This window comes from Gigantopelta aegis, chromosome 6 (assembly GCF_016097555.1).
Source record: "Gigantopelta aegis isolate Gae_Host chromosome 6, Gae_host_genome, whole genome shotgun sequence".
Lineage (NCBI taxonomy): Eukaryota > Metazoa > Mollusca > Gastropoda > Neomphalida > Peltospiridae > Gigantopelta > Gigantopelta aegis.
This window is the reverse complement of record NC_054704.1, coordinates 65,939,681-65,949,443: the sequence shown is the minus strand read 5'-3', so window position 1 is coordinate 65,949,443 and position 9,763 is coordinate 65,939,681. Positions and strand designations below refer to the sequence as shown.

Genomic DNA, 9,763 nt, shown 5'->3' with positions numbered 1-9,763 from the left:
TGGTCTGTTGCTGATCCATTCATACCTCCATTATTTATGTATGTGGTATAAAACGGTCGCGTAAATATAATTGGATTGCACGACCTTTAGTTGGCCCGTGTGTCTTAATACTCTACAAGATCTGCTGTTATGTCACAGATGCCAAATGAAGTAGAAGACCCACGCATTTATGCAGTAAAAGTAGACCTTACACACATAAAAAAACACACACAAAAAACCCCACAGCGGTATAACTCAAGTAGGGATAAGTCATGCGATACGCGACAGATAGTTGTTTTGCAATAGCTGAAGTAAACGAATAATGAACAAGACTTTTAAGATAATAATAATAATAATAATAATATTTATCATGGATGACAAACTTCGTATGACGTGTAGAGTCAATACACAATTGTAGAAGGGCGAGACACAGCGTGGGGCAACGGAAACTGGCGACCTTAAGATCCCGGCAGCAGCATGGTATGTGCTCCAACACTATAATGGTCGTGTACGGTCGTATAGTGGAGATTTACTGCGCTGAATATGACACAGTTTACTGCCTCCGAGGACCTGTCTATACGTTATGGTTAAATACACACTTGGCCGGCTTTCCCGATCAGTTGACATTCTTTCAGCGATAACAGGTCTAACTGGAGATGCAAACGTGTAGGTAGGTCTCTTTATTTTGTTAACACTTTTTTTCTTCTGCAACTTTAATTCATGGTATTTTGCTTGTTATTGAAACGCATTTGTATATGCATGTAGTATTATAACTAAGATAATTTTAATAATTTTAATTTATAAATTTACGAATATCAGCATCGTTTCTAGGAATAGAAATGATTATGGAATCTGTTTTCAAGTATTATTAGTTCTCAAGATGGCCGATTAGTTACGGGTTCTGCTCGTTTTTCATCGCTTTTCAATAGTCTGAGATTCAGTTGGTCACCCATCCATATTTTCTTGCGCCCAATTTGGACATAAACGCAACAGGTGTTACGATTGTAAAACTCAAATAAAAATCCAGTCAGATGGTTTAACTGTTAACATTAAATATAATTCTCGACAGGGTTTTTCTATGAAAGGGATATGTTTTGAGGAGTAAATTGTGCATTGTTCCTTTGTCAAGTATTAAAGAGCACAATTCGTCTTGCAAATTTGTTTTATTTGTATAAACCCTTGATCCTTGAGGGTTCAGTACATCGGGAGGGTAGTACAGGAAGTACGCAGGGGTTTGAAAATCCACTAGCTTTCGGCCCCGGCCAGTGAATATTTGGTCTGGGCTAGTTGGAAATTATCAGCTGTATTACTATAATACATAGGGCATTAGTCAAAGCTTCTGTGTGGGCTAGTGACTTTCTCAAACATTTGTCAAATACTGTCATATGTGTCTTTCTGTTTCTTTAATTTATTTTTGTTAGTTTTTTTTAGTTTAGTTTAGTTTAGTTTAGTTTATTTAACAAAGGTATGCTGTTACATATTTATTTATTTAGCAAAAGTAACGGTAGCGTATTATTTATTTATTTATTTAGCAAAAGCATACTATATAACATGTAATTAGATAAAATAGGCCTACGTTTAATTTGTGAATGTTGTGACTGAAATCATTGTTACCCAAATTCATTTGTTTACGATAACGTACGATTACTTTGTGGATCATATAAACGTACAAATGAACTACGTGGTATTATCCGATTATATACGTCACATCAGACAGTCAATGATAATTAACTACCGTATGTATGCACCTCGATATAGAAAAATACTAGGTAATGTACCCCCCCCCAAAAAAAAAAAAAAAAAAAAAACAACAAAAAAACAACAAAAAAAAAAAAAAACCCAACAACCCCAAAACAACAACAATAACCAACCCCCCCCCCCCCCCCCAAAAAAAAACACCACCGCCGAATACAACGGATTACACAAAAATTACACTTGTTGGGAGGGGGGATACTGGTGGCAATTGTTTTTAATACATGTACACTAAAAATGCTGTAATTGCTATGGCGGCAGCAGAAAATAGATGCGACATATCGCCGACGTGTTGCAAAATAAAAAATGAGTTCCAAATGAAACCAAACCAAAATAATGACACGATTAAACGAAAGAGGAAGGTCTGCGAATCCACGCAAATACACCAGGCCATTTTTGAATACTCCCAGTTTTTGCACTTGTTATTTCCTTTACACATAGTCGTACGGGCTCCCATTAGGTTGGCTTTTGCCCGAATTAAACAAAACATGCCCGAATCTGCATAACAACATTTATTCATTTTGCATTACTACCAAACAGCTATATAGTGTTGCAAACGCACCGCTTCGCAGTTTTTTTTTTTTTTACATGGATTACAACTAATTTTGAGGACAGAATGATGAAAATACATGATAAAAACGGTCTTAGATTAGCACATTTTGCCAGAATATCTGTATTATTTTTGGCCGAATTTGAGGTTTTGCTCCAGCACTAGAGGGGCAGTTGCCCCCCACCCCCCCCCCCCCCCACTTGGAGCGATGTTGGGTCGAGGTCCTTAAATATTTTTGAAGTACTTTGTTGTTACTTTTGTGAATTGAAAACCATGCATATGAAGAGAACACCCAGTTCTTAAATTGGTGGACACCTATGACTTTAAACTACTTGACGGCATCGGCTATACAAAGTTTCTTTTGTTTAACAACACCACTAGATCACATGGATTTGTTAAGCATCGGCTATTGGATGTCAAACATTTGGTATTTTTTTACATATAGTCTTAGAGAGGAAACCCACTACATTTGTCCATTAATAGCAAGGGATCTTTTACATGCACCATCCCACAGACAGGATGGCACATACCACGGCCTTTGATATACCAGTTGTGGTGCACTGACTGGTCCGAGAAATAGCCCAGTGGGTCCACCGACAGGGATCGATCCTAGACAGACCGCGCATCAGGCGGGCACTTTACCACTGGGCTACGGCATCGGCTATAACTAAAAGCATGAAAATAGTTAAATAATAAAAACATAGAGATGGATGAATTTTATTTAAATTTGATTTAATAACACGTCTCTTTACGTACATTTAAATGGCTTCAGCTGATTTAATATGATGACAGTAAAAGTGCGCGTTTTATTTAACTGTCGACAACATCAATGCATTCCTTACCTGGATGACAGAATTAAAAGTTTATATCTTGTAAAAAAAAAAAAAAAAAAAAAAAAAAAAAAAAAAAAAAAAGAAATCCACTGAGTCGTGAAGAGTGCGCGTGTACATGTTGTAGTGTTAATCATTATGCATGCACCATAAAGCAAACATAAAAACACTCGCTAAGGTGTGTCTTACAAAACACATTCCACTCCTCTTGTGTTTTAGTTGTCAGAGAGGAGACATAGACACGGTGTTTTAGTGCTGGATCCATGTCAAATAAACCAGCTTTATGTAGGAGAATCCGTGCAACATGCTATTAGCACACCTATTTAGTTTTTTAATAGGAACTATGTCTACCAGCCCCCAAGTTCAGCCAGCTAGCGTTTCGTTAACGATCGCAAACTATTTGATTGGTTCCCGACGTGTCCATTTGGTTTATCGTGAAGCGCATAAACCAGTCTGCTGGGTCTAGTTAAACTCAGCCCAGGCTAGCAATTGTAGGGGACTTATCCCTCCTGAGCTCCATCTTCCCTGTAATTAAAACAGATGGGGGCGGGTGTGTGTATGTGTGTAGGGGGAGGGGGGCAGTGTTTTTGAAAAAAAAGACAAACTTTAAAACTTACAGTATTAATAAATTATTAATAGTAATAATTAATATTCGTAACTTTGAAAATGACTCACCCTCGCTCTTTTGACTAAATCTGTAATTAATACTTTTCTTGATTTTTCAAAAGTGGTAGACTGTATTAGTCAGTAAAAGTGTTCAATATTTAAAACGTACTGAATTTACTCAGAATCACAATCCATGTAACTCATACAGCGTAAAATTAGATACTGATTTTATTTACAGTCACAAAGTGTGAAATCGACGTAGTGACAACTAGGTACTGAATTTATTTAATCACAAAGTGTGTAATTGACATAGTGGCGACTAAGTACTGAATTTATTTACAGTCACAAAGTGTATAATTGACGTGACAACTAGGTACTGAATTTATTTACACCCACAAAGTGTGTAATTGACGTAGTGACGACTTGGTACTGAATTTAGTTACAATCACAAAGTGTGTAATTGACGTAGTGACGACTAAGTACTGAATTTATTTACAACCACAAAGTGTGTAATTGACGTATTGACGAGTAGGTACTAAATTTATTTACAGTCACAAAATGTGTAATTGACGTAGTGACGACTAGGTACTGAATTTATTTACACCCACGGAGTGTGTAATTGACGTAGTGACGACTTGGTACTGAATTTATTTACAGCCTCAAAGTGTGTAATAAATTTATTTACAGTCACAAAGTCTGTAATTGACGTGATGACGACTAGGTACTGGATTTACTTACAGTCAAAAAACGTGTAATAAATATATTTACAGTCACAAAATATGTAATAAATATATTTACAGTCACAAAATATGTAATTGACGTAGTGACGACTAGGTCCTGAATTTATGTACAGTTACCAAGTGTGTAACTGACGTAGTGACGACTTGGTACTGAATTTATTTAAAGCCACAAAGTGTGTAATGAATTTATTTACAGTCACAAAGTGTATAATTGACGTTGTGACAACTAGGTACTGAATTTATTTACAGTCACAAAATGTGTAATGCATTTATTTACATTCACAAAATGTGTAATTGACGTAGTGACGAATAGGTACTGAATTTATTTAAAGTCACAATGTATGTAACTCGAGCAGTGTGCTGTTATGTAATGGATTTACATACATAAGTGGCAATATAGAGCTTGGGGTTCTCATATGTCTTAAAGATAAATAGCTACTGTTATACCGAAACACGTCTGACGAAATGTGACTTCTACGCTGCTATTAATCATTGTTGTTTTGCAGCTTAACTGGCTTGCTTTAAATATAGTACATACAATATTGACCATCCGAACTGTACAGGTTCTGTGTAAACCAAATCAAACAACAGGGGTAATTGATTTCTATTATATGTCTTACGATCAAATGATGGTGTGCAATACTCAAAGTATTGAACAGAATCTTCACAATTGTATTCGAACGTATTTTTGTTCTTGTATACAATTATCCAGCTATTTGGACTGGTTGTCCAGAATATAGTTTAGTAGTAGTAGCCTTTCCACTGAAATAAAAAAAGAGTAACGTTTGTTTTATTTAACGACGCCACTAGAGCACATTGATTTTTTTATCTTATCATCGGCTATTGAACGTCAAACATATGGTCATTCTGACACTGTTTTTTTTAGAGGAAACCCGCTGTCGCCACATAGACTACTCCTTTACGATAGGCAGCAAGATATCTTTTAGTTGCGCTTCCCACAGGCAGGGTAGCACACACCATGTCCTTTGTTGAACCAGTTATGGATCACTGGTCGGTGCAAGTGGTTTACACCTACCCATTGAGCCTTGCGGAGCACTCACTCAGGGTTTGGAGTCGGTATTTGGATTAAAAATACCATGCCTTGACTGGGATCCAAACCCAGTACCTACCAGCCTGTAGACCGATGGCCTAACCACGACGCCACAGAGGCCAGTTCCACTGAAATATGTCCTCACTCTGGTTTGAAACTGATTTAAGGGTATGGACCCAGACATTACCGCCATATACCTGAGCTATGGTGAACCCCAAATTTACTGGCACCGTCAGCTATTATGGGATTTCATTTCAACTTATTTTCGTGCTTATATCCAATTAAGGTTCAAACACGCTGTCTCGGGCACACACATCAGCTATCTAGGCTGTCTGTCCAGGACAGTGGGTTAGTTGTTAGCTGTTAATGAGACAAAAGAGGGTGTAGTGGTCTTACACCTACCCAATGAGTCATTAAAACTCGCTCTGGGTGGGAGCCGGTACCGGGCTGCGAACCCTGTACCTACCAGCCTTATGTCCGATGGCTTAACCTCGACACCACTGAGGCCGGTAATCTATCTGGGATGTTAAGAAGGAAGGAAATGTTTTATTTAACGACGCACTCAACACATTTTATTTACGGTTATATGGCGTCGTTCATATGGTTAAGGACTACACAGGTATTGAGAGAGGAAACCCGCTGTCGCCACTTCATTCTTTTCGATTAGCAGCAAGGGATCTTTTATATGCATCATCCCACAGACAGGATAATACATACCACGGCCTTTGTTACACCAATTGTGGAGCACTGGCTGGAACGAGAAATAGGGTTGGAGGCAGGTATTGGGATACAAATCCAGAATTTACCATCAACGACATTAACGATCTGACTTCTTTTTCCATATTTGAGGTTAATGCATGATTGATGGATCATGAGAAAGAATAATTAAAGGTGCTATAGCACAGTTACAAGAATCGCATTCAATTTGACTAGAATCCTGTCTTATTATGAAAGAATAAATCATATAAAAACAACGAATCCACAAAAATCCTACAAGATGACTGTCAACAGTATAGGGTCGCCAAGGACAAATCTATTGCTAAAACAAGCCCCGATCTTGTTGGCAATAGATTGGCATAACGTTACGCACCCAATACCATCAGTTATCTACTAAAAATTATCCCAATAAAGTTTTATTTATTTGTAAATTCAATTATTTGGTTGTAAATTTTATGAGCATATAGTTCAAGGTACAATTTTTACATTTCAAAGCAACGGTTAATAAATGATTTTGGCGGGAAACTGCCATCATGCAACTTTGATACAGCACCTTTAAGCCGATATAGTGGACATAGACCTCACACCTTGCCACTGAGCTCTTTTGTAACTCCGATCTTACTGACCCACGCCTCAGCTCTCTGGACTCTTTGTCCAAACCAGAGATGAATACTAGTACTTAGTGAGAGAACAGTAATTGGAATTCAGACTCATTAGTTTAACGATTGCGCCATCAAGGTCTGTAATGGCAATGAACTAAGCTAATCTAATAAATAAACCAACACTGTTAATCAGGTTCTATTTTGGTGTCTTAAACAGTCCCTGTTCCGAGATGTAATTGGACGGCAGAATCGGCAGAACTGCCGAGAGAACCTCCCTAGAGTAATCGGTCTTCTTCGTGATAGACGGACACGGATGGACATGTAGCCACAATAATGAAAAACGGTCATACATAAACAATAAAAAAAACCAAGAACCTTAGGCGTCGACATCAACAGTGATATGCCTCTGGGTGTCGGATGACAAGCTGACAACGACGTGGATCATAATCTTACACGTAAACAGTGAAAAGGCTTCGGTAACTAATGTGTGGGTCGGGTTACGTGTACTAAACGTAGGTAGGTGTAGGTATGGCGAGTCATCTTAACGCTGACGCTACACACCAGGTATCGTTTATACCTCAACTCATCACAGCGAAGCATGAATAGTCATGCATTCTTTGGAAGGCTCCAGATTGTGTTTGTGTATGTGATGGATTATTTACATGATCTGGACTAACACTCTTAACATCTTGAGCTGGTCGACTATATATATATGTTTTGTAAAACTAACCTACGAAGGTAAGCTGGCGCTATCTATTTTAAGATGCATATTGCCTACTTGTACGCAAATAATTAATGCATAAATAGGAAGGTGATGGCAGTTAGTAGGACATTTTAAAATTAGCAGACATTGCGCAGCGAGGACAGCACGCTGGCTTACCTGTAAGTATGATAAACAAACTCTAGAAATGAAGACGACAATTTTAATATATTGGAGATAAATGATTATAAATGTAAAATTATAACTTAAGCTTAGCTGCATCTTATACAGGCAAGGGTAGAACTGATGACGTTTACGGGCATTTCGCAAAACGCATTATGTTGTATTAACAGAGCTCAAAGTAAAATGATACACGTGTGTTTTCGTTAGGACTGGTTTTTCGTGTTTGCACTAATGCTGATTATCGCAGAAGCCGACTAAAATCCCTCGCAGCGTTAGCGCGTTAAAAAATAGTATGATGGGAAAAAAAGATAAGAGAACGAACGATATCTAAGCCCATATTTCATTCTCCATTAGAGTAGTTATGCCTGTATAAAATACAGATCTGTGGTTTTAGACTGAATGTCAGTACTGTGGCACTAAATGCCAGTAATTATAATACAGTTAACGTCCTGATACTACGGTTGAGGGTCCTGTTATAATTCAATAGAGCAGTTTGAGTATGGTAAATTTAATTGTTTTTCTGACCACGCACCCGTATGTTTCTCTGTTTCATTCACAAAGTTATATAACATAGCTAAAGAGATAACGAATGAACAGACACATACCAGCATAAAATGGAATGATGAGTACAATGATGAGATTGTTGATAAACTTGTTGAAAATATAGATAACTTGATAAATATATGTGCTGTTAATTGTAATAGCCAGGAAACTGTTAATACATGTGTAGATACATTCACACATGAACTCAACGATCTTATTTTACCTCATTGTACTGTTAAAACTTACAAAACAAATTTAAGTGGAAAAGGAAAAATTCACCGTTATGTTAAAGTAGAAAATAAATCTTGGTTTAAAGCCGCACACCCTAGTTCCATCCAGCGAAAATAAATTATAATTTGGTTAATCTACAAACCTGTAACACACTTAGATCACGTTTTTATCAAATGGAGTGAAAAAGCAGGTTTTATATCGATAAATACCATGGGAATCCCCATGTCCCAATTGCTTGAAATAATTTTGAAAGTTTGTATTCTGATGTCACCGGTAGATGTCGCTCAAAGCACAACAATGCCTACGTCACGACAAATTTCACAGACTTGGGGTGCGTTCTTTTCACCTCTCCTGGACATGTTCCAACTGTTCTGTCCTGGTTGTATCCCCTCTCCAGATATCGTAAGACTTAGCAAAATTATTGGTTTTAAGGGTTTGTAACGTTTTGTATTGAGACACTTACTTGTCTGAACTTTATTGTTACTAAAAATGTTAACGAACTCTGAAGAAAAATCTCACAAATGAACAACAACAAATCGGATGTTGATTGCGCGAACCGTGCACGAGAAAACAAACCGAACCAAAATGATAACGGTCACGTGGTATACCAACGTCTGTGACATTGAAATAGAAATATCCCGTCTAAAAATAGATTAGACCTTGTCTGCTCAACGGTTTTTTCTCAAACGTGCGTCCGTTTTTCAGAAATACGAAAAATGCATTTTGTGGTATTACAAACACCAGGATTACCAGGATTACCAAAAAACACTTCAGGTGAATGGAAATGTATATTCTAAATAATAAACGGTAAGTAAAGTGCAATTTTATTTGTGAAAAAATGGGTTTAATAGCGAAAAACACCGCCGTCATGGTTAACAACTAGCCGTAACTAGGGTGTGTCCCTTTAATGATATATGTAAAGAACGATACGCTCAGTACAGAAAGGCAATTAAAGTGTTTAATCGAAATAAAACAACAGAAAATCGTATAGAACTTGTTAGTTCGAAAAATGCTTACAAACATTTAGAACGCAGACTAAAACGACAGTACACGTCTCAACAAGGTAACAAGCTGAATTATTTGCGGAAACATAACCCAAAATCATTTTACAAACAGTTCGAGAAACGTAAAAATAATGTTAAATCAGAACTCAGTAATGACAACTTTTATACTAGTAATCATTTTCTTAATCTGGCTTTAAACGAACCAACAAGTAACAGTGAAGTAGATAACTTTTTAACCAATTACGATACTCTTTATACTGATGACTTAAAGAAAA

At 37.1% G+C, this 9,763-nt stretch overlaps 1 protein-coding gene across 3 annotated transcripts in view; it reads left to right on the top strand.

Moving 5' to 3' along the window:
• Positions 1-311: 311 nt before the first annotated feature.
• Positions 312-9,763, top strand: part of LOC121373865 — a 44,896-nt gene continuing 35,444 nt past the window's right edge. Inside the window, exon 1 of one of the 3 annotated variants that reach the window (XM_041500644.1) lies at positions 312-649. The gene's annotated coding sequence lies outside the window, so the exon portion shown is untranslated. Of the gene's footprint in view, positions 650-7,378; positions 7,566-7,644; positions 7,710-9,763 lie in introns of those variants that run through there. The other 2 variants (XM_041500642.1, XM_041500643.1) reach the window with 2 other exon arrangements.